The 22083-nt window shown below is 35.2% G+C and overlaps 1 pseudogene; it reads left to right on the top strand.

The window, feature by feature from the left end:
* Nucleotides 1–1212: 1212 nt before the first annotated feature.
* LOC124505999 (40S ribosomal protein SA-like) overlaps nucleotides 1213–22083 on the top strand; it is a 45432-nt pseudogene continuing 24561 nt past the window's right edge.

Consider the following 22083-nt stretch of genomic DNA (forward strand, 5'->3'; position numbering starts at 1 on the left):
AACCAAAGAAAATCAGAGAGCCCACTGTCAACAAGCTATTCTTTACTAAAAATACTTCTAGGGGCGCCTGGGTGGCGCAGTCGGTTAAGCGTCCGACTTCAGCCAGGTCACGATCTCGCGGTCCGTGAGTTCGAGCCCCGCGTCAGGCTCTGGGCTGATGGCTCAGAGCCTGGAGCCTGTTTCAGATTCTGTGTCTCCCTCTCTCTCTGCCCCTCCCGCGTTCATGCTCTGTCTCTCTCTGTCCCCAAAATAAATAAAACGTTGAAAAAAATATTAAAAAAAAAATAAAATAAAATAAAAATACTTCTAAGGATAGTATTTAGAAGGAAGAAAATGACCCAGGAAGAAAGGTTTTAGGTGAAATCTTGACAATAATATTTACTTGGGAAGCAGATTGGATCTGTGACATATTGTATTTTTTTATGTTTATTTTATTTTTGAGAAAGAGAAAGAGAGAGCAGGGGAGGGGCAGAGAGAAAGGGAGACAGAGGATCTGAAGCAGGCTCCATGCCAACAGCAGAGAGCCTGATCTGGGGCTTGAACTCATGAATTGCGAGATCATAACCTGAGCCCAAGGTGGACAGGTAACTGACTGAGCCACCCAGGTGCTTCCATTTTTTTTTTTTAAAGGCCCAGAATAATTATGATTTCCTATGTTCTTCTAAAATTTTGAGATGATACTTTTTCCTCCTCCTTTTTAACTTGGGCAAGCCTTGTGATTGCTTCAATAAATAGAATGTGGTAAAGGTTATTTTTAATGTCTTTTGATAACTAGGTTGTAAAGGTTGATGTGGTTTCTATTTAGCTCTGCAGAGACCATATGGAAAGATGGCAAAAAGGAAGACATGCGCAAGCAGTCCCAATTATTCCTGTCCTCAACTGTTTTGAGTTTCCTAGTAAGGCTATTAATGTGTAACAGAGATTTCAGAAGATGCCAGCCCCAGCCACTATCTGACTACAACTTCCCCAAAGAATCTGAGTAAGAACCACCCACCTAACCCAGCCAATCCCCTAAATCATGACAGATAATCACTAAATAGGTGGTTATTTGGAGTCACTAAGATTTGTGCTGGTACACCACGCCACAATAATAACTGGAAGCTGTTTCAGCACCTGAAAGAGGAGTGATGCTAAAACATATGGAATTGGCTTTCAAGCCAGGTATTGGGAGAAAAAAATAAAACTGCCTTAGAGAAACTTAGCAAAAGCCTGATGGGTCTCGAGGAGGCTGTCAATAAGAACCTAAAAGTGAGGACAGTGATCTCAGGACCTGTGGGAAATGGGCACTTGTCCTGTGGTGACAGAAAGTTTAACAATACTATCAACTGCAGTGACATGGAAAATAGAAAAGTACCAATTAAACCAGAGGATCTAGAGAAAGAGGTTTCTAAGCACAGTGCTGAAGGTGCTGATTGTCTTCTGATTGACTATTAAAATATGAGAAGAGGGATAACCAGTGAGATAACTGGTAGATAGAAAGGCACCAGGATCTGCATGGACCTAAAATAAAACTGATTCTTATTCCTTTTTTTTTCTTCCAAGTTTTTATTTAAATTCAAATTAGTTTACCTGTAGTGTAGTATTGGTTTCAGGAGTAGAATTTAGTGATTCATCACTTACATGTAACACCCAATGCTCAACACAAGTGCCCTCCTTAATGCCCATCACCCATTTACGCATCCCCCACCCCCCACCCCTCCAGCAGCAACCCTCAGTTTGTTCGCTATAGTCAAGAGTCTCTTATGAAAACCGATTCTTACTCTGATTATCATATTCTCAATGTTAAAATTGAGAAATCGCTTCTGGGAAGACATAAAATCCAGGGTGCTGTCAAGGAGAATGGTTTAAATACAGAATTCCAGTTATGGAATGAGTAAGTTACAGTAATAAAAGGCACAGCGTAAGGAACACAGTCAATGATATTGTAATAGCATTACATGGTGAGTGATGACAGCTACACTTGTGGTGAGCATAGCATAATGTATAGAGTTGTGAAATCACTAAATTGCATACCTGAAACTAATGTAACATTGTGTGTCAAACTATACTTACATTTAAAAAAAGGGTATGTGACAAGATATGATTTACATGCTTTTGTTGACACCTCAGAAAGATTTAAGGAGGTGGCATAAACAGAATTCCATTCAAGGATCTTAACAGCATGTCTTACAAATATTTTCTGTTAAGCAATAGAATTTCTTTCTTTCTTTCTTTCTTTCTTTCTTTCTTTCTTTCTGAAGAGAGAGCATGAGTGGGGGAAGGAGCAGAGAAAAGAGAGAGAGAGAGAGAGAGAGAGAGAGAGAGAGAGAGAGAGAGAGAAAATCTCATATGGGGCCCAGGCCTAGTGTGGAGCCTGACTCTGGGCTCAATCTCATGACTACGGACTATGAGATCAGGACCTGAGCCAAAATTAAGAGTTGGAAGCTTAATCAACTGAGCCATACAGGTACCCCTAAGCAATAGAATTTCTAGAAGTCTTAAGATTGTTGTCACTTAACAACCTTGTAGGAAGTCCAAGACAGAAAAGGCATATTTTGAAGAGATTTTGTCTATTAAAATGACAACAGCTTTTGTCTATTAAAATGAACCATAATAAGAATTATAGGAACTACCAATGCTTTAAAAAGAATTATGTTGGCAGAACACCATCAACTAGATCTAAAATGGATAGAGACTGTACAAAATCTGCAAAGGTCTTTGGATCCTAGAATTATCATTGACAAAACTGACTCAGTTTTAAATATTGTTATTTACCATGGCAAACAAAGGATGACTTAGAAGAACTAAGAACCCAGAGGTTGAAGTTAAAAGTCATTGCAAATAGTTCCCAAATAGTCAGACTTACTCCTAATGAAAGAAATTCCAAAATGATGCATTTTGGAACTACTATGGATCAATGACTTCTGGTACCTTGTAGTTTTCACTATTTTGAGTGGAATGGTCTATAATTCCTATCATGACTGTCCCACTATTGTATGTTGGTTGTGTATGTGGGGGTGGGGCAGTGCAGATTAATTATTTCTTTAGTTTACACAGGTCTTTATGTCAATAGCTGACTTAAAGTTATTGCAACAGAAGAGTCTCATCTACTTATAAACTTTACATATATTATGAGATCCTGGACCTCAAGCCTAAATCTGATGTAGTTAAGAGATGAGATATCATAGGGAAAGGCTGATTTCATCGTGCTTGTGAGAGGGATGCAAATTGTTTTAACCAGAAGATGAATTGCAGTGTATTACATTTTCCAAAATTAGCTATGGCAATATATTCAGTCTCATGTGGTCTTCCTATCTACTCACCATCAATATGAAGAACCTACTTCTTCTCTTGAAGTTGAATGGAGCTTTGTGACTGCCTGAACGAATACAATGTAGCAGAGTTGACATTGCTTGATTTCCAACACTACATTATAAAAGATAGTATGGTTTGGCCTGACGTTCTCTCTTCAGGGAAAGATGTCTTTGGAGCCTAAGACATCATGAAGGAAATCTGGATCCCTTGATGTTGACATGATAGGGAGGACACGTGGAGTCATCACATAGAGATCAAAATAGAGTTCCTTCAGCAACAAGCTCTTTAAGTGTTCCCTTCTAAGGCATTAGATATGTAATCCAATGAACCTTCAAATGATTCCAGACCTAGCCTGTCTGAAATAGTATGTGTATCCGAGATTGCAATGACAAAACAACACAAAGAGAAAGCCTCGCATTGGGCTCTGTGCTGACAGCTTGGAGCCTGGAGCCTGCTTTGGATTCTGTATCTTCCTCTCTCCCTCTCTGCTGCCCCCCACCCCTACTCACACTCTGTATCTCTCTCTCTCTGTCTCTCTGTCTCTGTCTCTCTCTCAAATAAGTAAACATTAAAAAACAAAAAGTATGATGGTGTTCAATTCATGAAGCTTGTTGAAGGGCACAGGCTTTTTAAACACTTTAAAAATGTTTTATGTACTTTTTTGGGGGATGCACATGATTCTACAATTAAGATGTAAAGATATTAGAAATCTCCAGCAAAATAAAAATCTCAGTAAAAAAAATAAAATAATTGTGATGTACCACCTGGCTCTTTTCATCAGAGTAGGTTGGCCATTGGTACAAGAGAGATCAATTCTCGTACATCATGGCAGGTAGTCAACAAATATTTAAATGTCCAAAGTTAATCATTTCAGAAATAACATTGTTATCATAGATCTACCAGAGGAAATAGTTAAGAACTGCAAAAAGGTGGCTGTTTTAGGAAATACAAATGGAATGGGGTAGTAAGATGTTGGGCAGGAATTTTCATAAACTTTTTTGCATATTTGAATCTTTAATATCCATTAAACTATGCTTAAAATACTATAAAAGTAAATGTTAACTTTACCAGTTAGTGTAACTTCTAGCACAGCAAATTCTAAAATTTTAGAAAAATAAGATTATTGCAAATGCTATTCTACGAGAGAGGAGACACTACGTTGTTTACCTAAACTCTGTAAACATACGGTATAAAAATTAGTCTCTAGTTGAAAGTTTTCTTTCAATTTTAATTTTAGAAGTTGAAATTCCAAAAGGTTGAAATTTTAAATCTATCAAAGACTAATTGTCTCATATCTTAGCTGGGCTGACCCAATAACTTTTATATTTGTTCTGATGATTTTTTTGAATACTTGTTACTGTCTGATACATTATGCCTGATTGGGGGAAAAAGAAGCAAATCATTAACCCCCACGATAGTTATCCCATGAAAATGATGTTTCCAAACCTCAAAACACACTGTAACTTAGAATCACATTATTGTTTTTGATGGGCAATTAGTGTGTGTGTGTGTGTGTGTATATATGTATACACATATGTATACATATATATATACACACACATATATATACATATATATCTATATATATGTATATATACACACACACACACACACACACACTAATTGCCCATCAAAAACAATAACGTGTGTATATATACACACACACACACACACACACACACACACACACACACTAATTGCCCATCAAAAACAATAATGTGATTCTAAGTTACAGTGTGTTTTGAGGTTTGGAAACATCATTTTCATGGGATAACTATCGTGGGGGTTAATGATTTGCTTCTTTTTCCCCCAATTTTTCTTTTGATAAACATATGTCTCATCTTGATACTTTGGGCTCATTTAAAAAGTGAGAGCCACCTCAATGCACAATAAAAATTCCTAGACTAGAGCATATCATTTATGAGAGAGTTGCTTAAAATCTCTCTTGAAAATATTAAGATATTTCCCCCCTGTGTTGATTGAAAGTATTATGCGAAATCTCTCCCTTATTCTATTCATATTGTATATAATATTAACGGGTTTTCAGATCTCAAACATCCTTGAGATAAACCTCACTTGGTCCTAGTAAGACAGATGTAATATTCCTGTCTTTGAGATAAAGACAAAAGGTGACTAGCCATGGGATGTGGGCATCTTTTGGAAGATGGTAAAGTTGGGTAAATGGACTCTTTCCTTGAGCACACAAAAAGGAACTCAGCCCTGCTGGCATATGGATTTTATCCAGTGGGAATCATGCCAGACTCTGATACACAGAACTGTAAGATAATAAAAATGTGTTATTTTAAACCTCTAAGTTTGTGGTAATTTGTTACAGAAGCAATAAAAAACTAAGACAACACTCCTAGCTGAACTATTTCCCAGGCAATGACAATGATATAAAATTATAACACCCCTATATAAGGGGAAATGAAACGATAGAACGTGCTATGACTGTGTGTAGCTTTTGCTCATGGCATTGCAGGCAAGTTCTCATTGAGAAATTGATTATGGTCTTTAAGCGTAATCACCTTGAAAAGCATGATGGGGAACACAATGTTGTATATACCTTTTTATTTTCTGTGTGTACTCACTCAACATTAAATCTGTATTCCCAGTCGAAATACGAATCAAATTCAAACTTATCCTCAGCAATTTATAGAGTACTACAATTTAGGCATTTTAAGCATGAGTTAGCATGACCCTACTTCAGCATTTATCTTACTTCTTTTTAAGACTGTTACAATATTATTAAAAACTATTAGAAGAGGAGGTGCCAACTTTAAGGGATACATACTGTAGGGTACATTTCCAGATAATGTATTATTACAACCGAGTAAATCATACTAGTATGCTCGAATTTAAAAATGTTACCGAGATCTTACTATTTGCTAACCTTGAGAGAACGAAGATGAATAAGATAAAGTCCTAGCCATTAGATAAATCATAGTCTCTCCTAGCAGGTGAGAGAAATATAGTCCAAATGCAATGCATTATGATAGTGTGTATAAAGCACATGCACATAGATAGGCTGGGAATAATAAAGGGGGAGTGTAAACGGCAAGATGAAAAATGATAGGAACCGAAACAGGCAAAGTAGTCAAGTTATGAGACAAGGTTATGAATGGCCTTACAACCTGTGCCACTAGGCTTGGACTTCACCTCTAAACCATGTTTTTCAAATGTAATTAATTTGTATGCTATTTTTAGGATGTGTATTTTCCACACATCAACTGAGGAAAAAGCTCTTATTCCATGATCTCTCTGTAGGATATATATATATATATATATATATATATATATATATATATATATGGATCCAGTTCTGTCTCATTATCTAAAACATAAAGTATAGGCTCAGGGACACCTGGGTGGCTCAGTCACTTAAGTCACCAGCTCTTGATTTCAACTCAGGTAATGCTCTCACTGTTCCTGAGATTGAGTCCCATGTTGTCCTCTGTGCTGAGCATAGAACCTATTTGGGATTTTCTCTCTCCCTCTCTCTCTGTCCCTCCCCTGCTTGTGCGTACTCGTGCACTCTCTTTCTCTAAAAAATAAAAGTAAAAATAAATAAATAAATAAATAAACAAACAAATGAATAATAAATAGATTATAGCTTCATGTATCATATACATTTATATCACACATGTCACATGTGTATATACATAAAGTAGGACTCTTATTGAGTGAAAGTTTTTACATGCTTTTATGTGTATAAATTACAATATAGACATTATTACTCTGGTTCTGTTTTGTCATTTTTCTAGATTATCATATTTTTAAAATATTACTGTATACAATATATCTAATATCTCCAAAAGTATTTTATGAAGATGGAAAAAGTGCTAGACTTAAGCCCTACTTCTTATTCTTCCCACTTACTACACTGCTTCCTAAACCCTCTGGTGAAGTAGTGAGGACTATGTAGGGGCTGAGGGCTGGGGTAACTGAAAGCCTGGGGTTGACCTTTCCTGAGCCAAGATGGCAGACAAAGACTGCCCTGAGATTACAGCTGGATGAAGGAGACAGAGTGGCCTAGACACAGAAGGCTAATAACCTATCCAGACAGAGGAGGAAGCCAAACAAATACCTGTGTGTAAGGCACAGATTGGAAAGTCCATGGTCAGGAGGAACATTCCTTTTAGGTGAATGAGAGTTCCATCACCCATAAATCCCCTCGTTCTGGCCCCTGGGAATGTTTGCAAAATTGTCTCAGTGGAATTGAATACAAAAGGAGCCTAGTCAATATTCAGGATCATGGAAATAATTTACCAATGACTAGGTCAAAGTGGCCAATTGACCTGGAAATACTAGAGGACCATGGGAGAAACATCAGTGAGGGTGGTAAGGCTGGAAAACAGAAGCAGAAATAGGAAAGCTATCTGGGAAGATGTTGGGTAAGGACTTCTCAGGAGACTGAGAGCTGACCAAAGCACCAGACAATCAACAAGGTGGTACATGCTTAGCTTCAACAATTAACAGACATAACAACTTCATAAACATAACAGCTATAAATAGATTAGAGCACAGGGTAAATATAGATCCCATGGTAGAAAGCCCTGTAACGGGTTAAAAGTATGGATATAATCTGGATTCAAATTCTTATTTTTCCACTGTAGGATCACCCATCTTACATTGTTTAACCTCTCAAATCTCAAAATCTCATGTATTAAACTAAACCAGCATATTAATAACATAGGTTGCAAATACAGCTGTGCAGATTCAATGAGTACACTCACAGCAATCAGCAGAATGTTTGTGACATGGCAAATCCTGGATAAATGTTAAGGATGACAACTGATGATGATGATTAGAAACAACAGTCACAATGGCAGGGGAAGGGGTTAATTGACTTGGGGAAAGCGTGAAATATCAGAGTAATAATTATATCTAGTATATAATGAGTGTCTTCTAGATCTCAGGTATCATTCTAAGTCCTTTATGTTTTTTAATTCATTTAATCCATACAACGCCTCTGTAGTAACTGCTACTGTCTTTTCTATTTTACCAGTGACAGATAGAAGGTACAGGACAGTCGGAGTAGCCAAAATGAGAGAGCAAATAATGGAGTTGGATTTCACATGCAAATGGCCTGTTTACTCTCCATGATGGTGAGTTGGCTTCATAGAAACCGCGTTGAGCAGAAACTTAAAGAAAAAATTCTAACAATTATCACTAAAGAAACTTGAGTATGATGACACCTGAGGAAAAAAGGGATTTGAAACAGTTTCTAAAGAGAAGAGTCACTGGGGAGCCTAGGTGTCTCAGTCAGTTAAGCATCTAACTTTGACTCAGGTCATGAGCTCACGGTTTGTGAGTTCCAGCCCTGTGCTGACAGCTGGAGCCTGAAGCCTGCTTCAGATTCTGTGTCTCCCTTTCTCTCTGCCCCTCCCCAGCTCATGCTCTCTCTCTCTCTCTCTCTCCCTCTCTCAATCTCTCTCTCTCTCTCTCTCTCTCTCACTCTCTCTCTCTCTCTCAAATAAATAAATGTTAAAAAAAAACATTTTAAAAAAGAGAAGAGTCACTGTAGAAATCTGGGCAAAGTTTTCAAAATCCAAACTTTGCCAACAGCAAAAAAAGAAAACAAGAAAAAAAAAACCCAAAGAAACCCCAGAAGTTTCAAAAATTTCTCAACAATACCCAAAGGATCCAGCTAACCACACTATACTGATTAAATAATTTATTATGCTGAAACACAGAAAATGACTGTACTAAAATAGAAATCAAATGAAAATTATTTTTTAAAAAATTCATTTTTAAGGAAATAAAATGAAGAAATCTTAGCTTTATCAAAAATCCAATATGTGTGTGCATTTTCATACATCGTTCTCAGAAAGCACAGCAATATCAAAATTACGGCAGAGGGTTAATTTTAGCATCAGCCTCTTCACAAAGGAAAACAAATGAATTGGATCTCCAGAGAACATTTCCTCTCACTTTCCATGAAGTGAATTTCAAGACTTGAAAAAACTTGTAAAAATTATGAGAGAGGCTTTAATTCGAACATTCATACCAAGAAATCTTAAATCACTGTATTTCTCTACATATCATCATTCTGAAAGTAATATTGCTTTAGTACTCTAGATTTACATTGGTTTTTAGAAATAAAACTCTATTGAAATAAAACTATATGAGAGTCTCCAGTGTAAAAAACAGCTCTAAGCAGGGCTCTCCTAGACAGGTTAAGTAGTGGTGTGGATCCCAAATCTGGCCCTCTTACATTTTCTTCTCAACCAGGAAGTCATAGAAAGGAAAAACATAGATGGATTTTCTGAAACAATCCAGCTCCAATTAAAATAAATACAGTGAATTTACATATTCTAACATGGAAAACTGTCTCCAGCATATCAAGTCAAAATGCATTTTGCAGAGCAATATGTATAATATGATCTTTAAAAAAATAAAAATCGCAAATGGAAGGGTGTGCATGTATGTGTGAGTGTGTCTAGAAAAATGTCTGATAGAACATTTATTACAATGTTAACAGTGGTTACCTCAGGGAAGTAAGCTACAGAATTTCAATGGCACACTTTTGTGTTGTTTGACTGTTTACAGTGGAAATGTATTATTTTATAATAAATACACAGTTTTAAAAGAAAACAGTGCTCCATGCTTTCACAGTGATGACTTAAACATAGAGATTTACTTGTACTCTTGTTTAATATAAGTCAAATTCAAACAACCCAGCAGCAAGCTCTTGAAGTCCAAGTGGGGAATGTTATGTAAATCTCAGGCATATTTTTCGCTGGCCAAAATATCCTGCTCTTTTGAAAAAAAAATTTTTTAACGTTTATTTATTTTTGAGACAGAGAGAGACAGAGCATGAACGGGGGAGTGTCAGAGAGAGGGAGACACAGAATCTGAAACAGGCTCCAGGCTCTGAGCTGTCAGCACAGAGCCCGACGCGGGGCTTGAACTCACTGACCGTGAGATCATGACCTGAGCCAAAGTCGGACGCTCAACCGACTGAGCCACCCAGGCGCCCCTATCCTGCTATTTTGAATGGTAGTGTTCAAAATCTAGGTTCAGCGCTCTTTGACACCAAAGATAAGACGTTTAGTGAAGATAACAATTCTTGAGATCAATCATCATCTCTCTGCTCATGGTGAGAGTAGCATCCTCAAGAATTATATGAATTAATAGAGAACATATTTAAGTAAGGGTAGGAACATTCTTTAAACTGTGTTTTAAATGATAATTTCACTTTATAATTATCAGCTTATTAGAACTCAGGGTAAGAAATATAGGATCTGACAAAAAATTCCCTTTATTTCTGGAGGTTCACTCCTAGCTTCAAGCCACAGAATATAGTAGAGTAACTTAAAAAAGTGTTTGAGTACAGTCATCTTGCACTTAGAAAATCATGATATTTTACTTATGTCACAGATAGAATGCTAAATTTTTCCTTGAAATATCTCTTAATTTACTTACGAACTTGCATCCCCTTTCTAGTCAGGTATAAATGATATCCTAGAAAAAGTAATATAAAGTAGGATGGAGGTGTCACAGCTGAATATTAAGATAGCTTTGGTATGGGGCACCTGGGTGGCTCAGTCAGGTAAGTGGCTGATTTCGCCTCAGGTCATGATCTTCTGGTATATAAGTTGGAGCCCCGCGTCAGGCTTTGTGCTGACAGCTCAGAGCCTGGAGCCTCGTTCAGATTCTGTGTCTCCCTCTCTCTCTACCCCTCCCTGTCTTGCACTCTGTCTCTCTCTGAAAAAACAAATAAACTTTAAAAAAAAAAAAAGACAGCTGTGATATAAATCTGTGAAGGTAAAACAAATGGGCTGATACTTATTCAGAAATTCAAGTATTCATTTCTCATTATTTACCAACTAGATGTAATACACTTTGCTAGTTATGGAATTTACCTATGGTTCATGTCCAAATCTAAAAATAACCTGCCTTTTACTTTTGTCTTTGGTATCTAAACTTGAGGCGTGACATTTAGTATCTGATACAATAGCTTTTATTTGTTGTTGTTATACGTAATTAAATTCAATAAAATTTATTCGAGTTAAATGCATACATCGTGGCTACCGGCCTCCAGTATCTCAAAACATAAATATTCAAAAATATATTTAAAGTACAAATGAGAAGTCTGAAATAAAAAAGTCTGGCCACCAGATCTCAGAAAATCAGACAATGATACTGATGATGCCTATGCTGGTTAACTCTCTCCTACTCAAAATTACCAGAAGTAATTAGTCACACCTTTAACAAGGCCTCTACTTTGTTTCCCAGTCTCTAAAATCAGGTAATTATTTGAAGCCCAGTAACTGGGCTTATGAATTCATGCTTATGAACTCATAAGACTTCCTCTGTATCCAAAACCAATTCAAATTCTGTTTGCATGGCTGTACCTACTATAATTCCACTTGAAAAATTCATAGATATCATGATACATTTGGGATTTGGAGGATGAAGGGAGAAGTTGGTAACTTTTCCATCAACATAAGAAGAAGAAAGAATGAAGGAGGCAAATGATGAGGTTACACATTCCCAGACTTAGCCTAAGGGACCAGCTCCAAAACACACTGAAAAGGAAGGTCATGACTGGAAAGGCTAACAAACCTGAATGAATAAAAAGGTTTTTGAGACTCACTACAAGTTATGCTACCAATTCCAAATGGCTTTACCCTACAGAGTTACATTTCTACCTGACAACTTAGAGCAGAGACAGCAGTCTTTGGCATGGCTGATGAGTGGACACCAGTGGGGAAATGTGAGCTGATTATTTTTCTTGGCCTGCATGATTCTGACTTCATAGATCTCCCTGGCATAACCAAAAAAGACTAAGGATTTTGGTACGGTGGGAAGGGTGAGGCCCAGCCTGAGTGGCTGAGAGCTAAATGCTAATGTGCTCTAATCCTGACAACAGGTTGGAGACGCAGTTCATGAACATTTACATTACCCACAAGCTCCTGCTTTCCCTGTAGACTAGTTACTCCCTACGTCTTAGCTCATCTATCACACAGTATTCAATTCCTGCTCATGCCTTCTGCACATTTATTTTGAGCAAAAATATCCCTCAGGGAAAATGGAATTTAGAGAGATTATTGAAAAAAAGATAAGTAAATTTTATCCCTTAATAGGTTTGAGGGTTTTTTTTAAATAATTTGGGGTTTGCAATAAAGGAAAATATAAAGTGTCCTTGGGGTCTAGACAGACACAACTGTTTAGACCATTCCTAATAAACATGATTCTGCAGAATTTTGCAGTTGTAATAGATTGTAGCCAGATAATATCCAAATATTACAAGGAGAAGGACCATAATGAATATACAAGTGGTCTCCCACTCCATTTATTTAGAGATTCTGTTTATTTTTATTGAAAAAGATATGTAAGTAGTCAATGAAAACAATATGGGATAAAATATATACACAAAGAAATAAGAATAAATCTTATCCTGAGAATAAAAACAGATTATCTCACCATTATGTGAATTTGCTACATTTAGAACACTCAGATCTGCTACTATGCAACCTCTACTGATGATTCACTCATGTATTTAAAAAAGAAAGGAAAATTGGGTGGTTATATTTCAATCATGCACCACTGTAGGAAGAACGAACAGATATTCTCCTGTATGTGTGGACTTTATAATCCAAAAACAGAGCTAAACTTAAAAATTTTTTTTGAACATTTATTCATTTTAGAGAGACAGAGCACGAGTGGAGGGGTGGGGCAGAGAGAGACACACAGAACCCAAAGCAGGCTCCAGGTTCTGAGCTGTCAGCACAGAGCCCAACACGGTCAAGCTGTGAGATCAAGACCTGAGCTGAAGTCAGATGCTTAACTAACTGAGCCACCCAGGTGCCCCAGAAACTTTAAAGAAATAACCACCCTTGAATTGTAAAATTAGAACTGTATTTGAAAAAGGTAAAATGCATAGCTCTATATTATAGTAGGGAAATTTGATTTCTTTAAAGAAATAGAGAAAGGGAAATAGAAGGAATGTAATAGTTGAGCTGAAATATGAAGGTATTGATTACTAACAGTTGAAGAAGAGAAAAGGAAATCATGCCTGGCAGAGGATCTGAATATTCAATTCCCTTATAGGTGTAATGAGCAAAACACCTGTGGATGCAACCAAGACAGTTGACAAAGAGAAGATTAGGGTGTGTCAGTGGAGACAATGATTCTAGAATCATTCTCCAGCCACTGATTGAGACTCTGGTAGCTGGTCTTGCAAAGAAGTACAGAATATCAATATAGCTCTTTGAGTCTCCTGGACACATTGTGACTTTGACAGCTTCAGTAATGCTTTTATAAACTGTCTTAATTTTACTCACAGCAAAATCTGCTTTATATTACAAACAGCAAAATAATCCAAGGAAGGAAGATGTGAAAAACATTGCCAACTTTATAAGAACTATATAAACAATGGATCTTCATTAGATTTCAGGAATTTGAGGCCATCTTCCTATATTTTTACTAGAATGATGATTAATTTTCTTACTCAGCTTGTAAACTTGCAAGCAGTGTGAGAAAGGTGACAATCAGTGCAGGTGCATCACCAGCACTGATTACATGCCATGATGGTCACCTCCACAGTAAACTGGGAAACTGTGTTTGGTGGTTACTCTCAATGCCACCAAACATGCTGTCTTGGTGAACATCTTTACGATATTGAAGCCCATGTGGTACCAGGTGAACTTTTGCTCAGAGCTTCATGCTGCATATTTCCAGATTTAACTTCAACCTGACCATATAATGGCATGGGTGACCTGGAATATTAGTCCCCTGGGAGGAAGGGCTTCCTCTGTTCATTCACTGCAGCATCCTTAGCCACTAGGACGAGGCCTGTACACAGTGGTTCTTAAATGGCATTTGTGGGATGAATGACTAGCTTCCTTCGAAGAAACTTTGGTTATGTCAGTGCCATGGGAAACTGCCATATAGGAGAAGTGACATCTTTAGTGTAAATCTGCCTTTTATATGTTATTATATAAAAATGAATATAAATAGATGGGATGATATTGTGATCCTACACTCTACTTTGAAGACAAATTTTGTCTAAAGGGAAAACTAATTGAGGCTTCTCTTCTATTTACTTACTGATTTTACTTATAATTCTGTTTTTAACATTTCCCCCTACGTTGAAATTAGTTATGTCTATCCTTTCACAAATGTCCGTTATCACTGTAGAGTTTAGTTGATACGATTACCATATAAGAACTAACATAATACACCAACATAAATCATATACATAGAGCAAATGAGAGGTTTTTTTTCTTATATAAATGTCCCATGGTTTTTCCTACCATTGATGACCCTTACCTTTTTTAACACCTCTCTATAACATAAGCTGATTTGGAAATTTTTTTACCTACCTGTCAATGACTGATTTAGTTTTGTGTGCATGTAAGCAGATTTAAAGCCTCAAGCTAAAGGCATGTGACTCCTAACTTTGAAAATGGATTTCAAGCTTCTTTCAATCAAAGAAAAGGTATGTACAGCTTAGAAACTGTTGGCATACAAGTATCTAGATCTTCATATCTCTACATAGACCTGGTCTTGAATTGGAAAAAAAAAGAAAGAAAAGAAAGGAAACAAAGAATAACAATCATCTTCTGTAGTTAGGACAATCCTTTATTATGTTGTATTAAAGGCACTCAACAGAGAATGGCAGAGATACATGGACCTTTATAATTCAAATGTAGAAACTGAGGGGCAAAAAGAAGGGACTTAACATAAAGTTTCATATCTAATGAGTAACAGCAAACAAAAAAGACTAGAACAGTTGTCTCTGGTACAGAGCCATTGGAATTTTTCAGTATTCTTACAAAATCGAGTCTTAAATCTCAGGCTATCTTAAAACATGAAATATTAATTCAGTGGCAAGAAATATGAATCTAAAAAATAATTCAACACTATATGATCAGAGAGGCATGGAATAGATATAGATCCAAATAAAATAAAAATCAGTATTAATAAAAATTCACATTTTAAACCTTCTCTCTGTGAAGAAATAATCATGTTTCATTATAATTATTAGTATGTCATTGCAAAAAAGGTGTCATTTATGATTCTTATAATCATATCTGTAATTTTATATGGCTCATAAAAATGTGACATCCATGAAATAGAATATCAATTGTAAGATGCCTTTTATTTGCTTTACATTTTTGGAGAATCGATTCAATTAGCTTTCATGATTAGATCCAAATATTGAACCTGCAAGTTATAGCTCAATGTGTAATGGGTGACTTAATGGATATCTTAATAACTTAAACAAAATATGCTATTGACATGAAATATATTAGTAAGTAAATAGGTGATTATTTAAGTGAGTATAAAACAATAACAGAAGAGAGAGAAGAAATTAGATTATCAAGCTAGGGAGGTTTATTTTCAACATCTCTGTTCCATCTATCCCAAATTTCAAAGACCATTTTATTATCCTTTCTAGCTCCCCAGCTACCCTGGGCTCGAATATCGTCCTTAAATTCATCCTATATGATATAGCAATGAACCAAACGCATTTAATGTATTTTTTATTAACTTACAAGAGTTTTAGCAACGTCCTGAAATACCCATATTGTGTGCTCAAATTTTTTAAGAGGATAATGTTTAATCAAAACAAATATATATTGGTAGAATCTCAATTTTGTGCCAGGTTTTTGGAAGGGGGAAAGGAACTAAGAATTTTGAGCATTACAGTATATATGAATGACAATCTACAAGGTAATTTATGTCTAAAATTTTATTTAAATCTCAATTCTGTAATGTAGGTGTTAATTTTAATTTTAATAATTTTCAAGCTGAAACTTTTTTCGAAATAAATAGAACTTAGTAAAATTTTCATGTTTATCTTACTAGGAAATGATTTTTTTAAATTTTTCAATGTTTATTTATTTTTGAGAGAGAGAAAGAGACAGAGTGTGAGTGCAGGAGGGACAGAGAGAGGGGGAGACACAGAATCCAAAGCAGGCTCCAGTCTCTGAGCTGTCTTCACAGAGTCCCACGCGACATGAACTCACAAACCTAGAGACCATGACCTGAGCCGAAGTCGGACGCTTAACCAACTGAGTCACCCAAGTGCCCCGGCAGGGAAATGATTTTGGACTGCTTGCATTGTTAGCATTTTACTTAGGATTTGCACTTCTAAATTCTTAATGACAGAGTTCTTATTTTGTGATTTTGTTGTCAGATTTCATGCCAGTATTTGTGTCTCTCAATAAATTTACATCAGTTTTCATAACTTGCCTAGGCTAAAATTTAACTGAAACTTTAGGAAACAATTTTCTTTATTCATTACATAGGCAATTATGCCTTACCATGATGGAACCGAAAGGTACAACCTTTGAGAATTCAAAGAGTAATAAATTTTAGAAAATACAAACTAATCTATAGTGACAGAAAGGAGATCAGTTGTTGCCTAGGACAAAGGTGAGGAGGTAGAGAGGGATAGGGAGTAGAGATTATAAAGGTATTTGAGAAGGGGTGCCTGGGTGGTTCAGTCCTTAAGCATCCACTCTTGATTTCAGCTCAGGTCACGATGTCTGGGTTCGTGATTTCAAGCCCTGTGCCAGGCTCTGAGCTGACAGTGCGGGACCCTCTTGGGATTCTCTCTCCCATTATCTCTGCCCATCCCCTGTTCATTTTCTCTTTCTGAATGAATGAATGAATGAATGAATAAATAAATAAATAAATAGATGTATATAGACACACACACACACACACACACACACGCACACACACACTAAAAGGTATTTGAGGAAACTTGGGAATCTGGATTATGTTCATTATCTTGTTTGGCTTAATGGGTTCACTGGTAAATACATATGTCAAAATGTATCAGATTGTGTACTTTAAATACTTGTAGTGTTTTTTTTTGTGTCAAGGACTCCTCAATAAAGGTGTTAAAAAGAGAGAATTCAAAGAGCAGACATAAGGGAATTAGAGTTGTACTAATTCCATTTCTACTGCTTTGTTTGATGAGCTTTAAATTTTGTTTACCATAGCAATCAGCAATACAGTTGTAAAATTGATAAAAATGTGGGCAATGTTTAAAAAGGGCTTTACTCAACATAATACATGTTGCAGTAGAAAACGAAAGTCCCATATTCTTGACTAAATGTGAAGAAATCAGATGTAGATATACCGAACGATGCTTTAATTTTATTGCTATGTACAGAAAACTATTACAAAAGCCAACTTATTAGTAAAGTTCATGTAGGAAAAATATTGCTCCTCTAGAAAAATATCTGAATTTTAAAGCCCAGAGCCCTCTCTTTTCTCATTGAAATAGTTGTATTTGACAGCATATTTTAAAAATAAAATTCGATATCTTAGAGATAGAATTGTACCACTATAGCATATTGCTGTGATTTTTGCTTAGCTTTTGAATAGTTTATATACAGCATGTGAATTATATTCACTTTAAAAGTTTGACAGAAAACAGAATTAACATCTCCTGGGTTTATAATTGATCATTATTGGAGATAATACTTTGATAAAGTTTTCAAACAATTCCACATTGCTTTTCCTGCAAAGCATTTTATTTCTTCTTCCTTTGGTGATTTTTTTTTCCAGAAAATTCTGATTAAGATTTTTGTATGTATTTGCACAAAGATGTATATATTATTCTCATATCATTCATTGCCTCTGAATCTGGCTTTTATTTTTTCTTATTTTGAATATTATTTCTACTTCCTCCTATTCAGATCAAGAATGAAGTCATCATTAACATCCTTACTTCTGTTAGTCTCATTGATGGGTTTCTTGTATCATACTCATATAGACATTTTCAGATTAGTAATAGTAAAAACACTATTTTTTGTTAAACAGTAAAATGCTTTTTATTTTTGACATGATTTTTAAAACTCTGAGCCTTGTTTCTTTTCAAATCTATTTTTATTTTCTATGTTATATTCTGACTCAACATCCATATTTATTTAGTCTTCTTCTAGTCCAAAGATGGTGACATATTCAGGCTTATTATAGGTTCCTCAAGAGAATTTATAAATGGAATAATTTGTTATGTTTTTATTGTTTCTCAAGTTTCTACTTAAATTCCAGTTAGTATACAGTGTAATATTAGTTTCAAATGTAGAATTTAATGATTCATCACTTACATAACAACAGCTAGTGCTCATCACAAGTGCCCTCCTTAATACCCATCACCCATCTAAACCATTTCCCATCTATCTCTCTCCATTAACCCTCAGTTTGTCCTCTGTAGTTGAGTCTTTTATGATTTGCCTCCCTCTTTTTTTCCCTTTCTGCTATCTTCATGTTTTGTTTCTTAAATTGTACTTGTGAGTGAAAGTCATATGATATTTGTCTTTCTCTGACTTATTTTGCTTAGCATAAGATTCTCTAGCTCCATGCACATCATTACAAATGGCAAGATTTCATTCTTTTTATGGATGAGTAATTTCCATTATACACACACACACACACACACACACACACACACACACACACAAACACACACACTATATTTAATTTCACTGAGTCAAAACCATTCCCGGGAAATTCTTAGGATCTCACATGAATGCTCAAGAAAAATTGAAATAAACTTATGTGTTATGCCCTTTTCTAATTACAAAGTTTTGAAATCGAAAAAATGCATTTTTCTATCCTTCCTCTACCCATTTCCTTTCAATGGATCCTCTTATTTTACAGAAAGTAAAATGATACATGGTATTATATTGTCCTAAACTCAAATGACTCCCCTTCTGCCAGTCAACTTCTTGACTACTTCTTATCCATGAGCTGTTCATATATGTATGCTCATATCCATGAGAAATATGAATAGATTTTATATATTTTAAAAAATATTTATATATGATATTTTTAATCCAAATTTACTCTCTCAACTTGGGTTATATATTATACACAGAGTATCCATTATATAAAAAAACAAGCCTACGATATCTGAAATTTAAAAATTATATACAAATAGAAAAGAGGAAATATAAACATTTTTCAGACACATAGACCACAAGCAGTTATTAATATGATACAATTAGTTTTGGTAGAGTAAAAAGGGAACAAAATTCAGATATAAATGTAACTTACTGAAAAACCCACACACTCATACTGAAAATCAATATGGAAGTTCTATTTGCATAATTTATTTTCCAATCGTAAGACTTACTATATTGCTGAGAATATTGTTTTAAAAATAAAAATCATTTTATGCCATATTTTTATATTATACAAATATAGACATTAAACTCAATTTGATAACAACATTGCCACCAAATCTGATATTTATTTGCTGACTTAGACTCAATATTAAATGGGAAAATAATGGTTTTATTGTTTACTGTCTTTGAGGTAACATGATTATCTTGATTTCTGAAGAAATCTAGTATTCCTAAGAAAAGTGCTGACCAGCTTTCAAGCTACTCAATAAGAAGTACTTATTCTGTACTAAACAGTTTTCTAAGTGCTTGATAAATTCTTGCTTGTTAAATTATTTCAGTTATCATTCATACGGGAGATAGGTATTATCAATGTGTTTCATAGATATCAAAGATCATATCTTTCATATTTTAATATCTCTAAAATCAGGATTTATCTCACAAGTAATGATATCTTACAAGCAATGATAGCTTGAAATTGATGTTGGCTGGGGGTTAGCTGTGATATGGTTGTTGATACCTAAGCATTAATAACCATCAAGAGTAGCAATATCAAAATTTGTAGATAGGATGTCAAGAGTTTGGAAGAATATCCAAGAGCCACTACTGAACCATTATTTTAACCTTGAGGGACCAAACCATTGTGGAAAGGGGAGGTAGTGTACCAAACATGTTTATAAACATTGCTAAAACTGAAGCAAAAAATAGGCTGGGTTTACCTAATTTCAAAGTCAGTTTAAGAGCTCAATACCATTTTTTTAAAAAATATTTTATCAATTATCTTGAGATGCTATATCACCAATGCTATTTATGGCACAAAAGATGGCACTGTATGGAAAAACAAGGAGATTAATCACTCCGAGCTGAAAATTGAATTGGGATCATTAAAGTCTGAATGTGAAAATATTTAGAAAAGTCTTAATATTTTTCTTATGTTTTCCTTATTACATACAATAGTGTTATATTAATAAAACCTCTATCTAATAAAGATTAAAAGAATTATTCTAATCAGTATAAAATAAAAATTACTGAAAATTAAGTTGAATCGACAGATCTTTTTTTTTTCTTAAAGGTATATCAAAGAATGAAGTACCTTTTATAATCAAAGTTATTTCAAAATAAATAAAATATTATATTCCTGTTTTATTGATGGGAAGCTAATGTTTAGTGAGGCTAAAACCCCTTGGAAATTCTGAGATCTGAGCATGAATAGAGAATAATATAAACAAACTGTAAAAACCTAATTCTTGATCCATACCACAACATAATAAAGCTAACTTAGCATGAATATTTAGTTACCATAGCAGACAAATTAAAGCACCTGAGGTTTGCTCCTGGGGAAGGGATTTCTGATTCAGTTACACTGAAGCAGGAGGTAAAAGAACAGATCAAAACCCTGGTCTAGAAGTGCTTGCCCTGACCTTTGACCTTGGACATTAATCTCAACCTATGGCTTTGGAAAAGTGCATGAAACCACCTCCAAATCATTTCCTGCCCTATGTTCCCCCATTCCTTGTCGGCTGAAAAATGCGTATTAGATAGCCTGTATAAATGAACAAACTGACTCCACTTTGAAATACAAAATCTCATATTTAAGAAAGTTTTCAATTCCAATTATTTTCGAAGCATGCAATTCATCTTCACTGAGCCTTCACATTTTATAATCTACCTGTCAAGAACCCCTTATCTCTGATTCTCTCCCTTTAGCTCAAGCCTCAGCTCAAAAAAATGTTTCTTCTTTCTTGAAGCTTTCCTTGGCATGCCCCTACTCACCTTGATAGGGTTATGTTCTCCTCTGTGTGTTTATAGAATACTAATGTAATGGTCATACAAATGTTATATTTAAGCATGCTTTGCCCCTATGCTAACCCTGTGTACCTAGCATTTAGGCCCTCTGTAAGTTAGCAGATAATGTTAACTGAAAAGGAAATATTAAAGATATTTTGATCTCATAAACTTAGTCTGAATTATTTTCCATTGCTGATCAAATTACCTAATACAAAACATAATACAAATTTTAAAACAAATTAGGAAAAATAAATCCTTGATGAAGCACTACAGAAGAGATTTTGTCTTATCTTTCCTAAAGCAAACATGCAGGGATTTAGCAGGGAGATCTGGACATGGGTTCATCCACTGAAGCAATTCCTGGTCTAAAATGAAAAGGTTTTCATTTCTTTAAAAATATTAGACCAAGACTGCAACTCAGTCACCTTGGTTAACTTATCTTAGCAGAGGTGCCTGAGGGTCTACAATCCACTTGAGATTCTTACTGTAGCTTCATTAAAAATATACTAGAGAGCCGAGTGAAAAAAATGTTTCATTTTCTTCATTTGATATATAATAAATGTTTATTGGACAGATTGAGGTATTTCCTTCAGGAGAAAAGTGATGGAAGCAATCATTTGGCTTAGTATAGTCCTTCCAATGGATTTCTGGTATTTGGCTCCGTATTTTGTGTTGTTTTTTGTAAACAGTTTGTAAGAAGTAGTGAGATGTTCCACTAAATAAATAAATTAAAAAAAAATAGAGTTGACCTCTGAGATTTAAGCTGATCAAATCTGCAGACAATGGGATAAGATAGACAGTTTGCTAAAACCACTGGAACTACTGTCCAGATTGTAGGAATTGGACGGGAAATTGAAGGAAACACAGTATCGGGGCACCTGGGTGGCTCAGTCAGTTAAGCATC

Source organism: Lynx rufus, unplaced genomic scaffold (genome assembly GCF_022079265.1).
Source record: "Lynx rufus isolate CCGP_SWC_20201006 ecotype Redwood Valley unplaced genomic scaffold, mLynRuf1.p SCAF_9, whole genome shotgun sequence".
Lineage (NCBI taxonomy): Eukaryota > Metazoa > Chordata > Mammalia > Carnivora > Felidae > Lynx > Lynx rufus.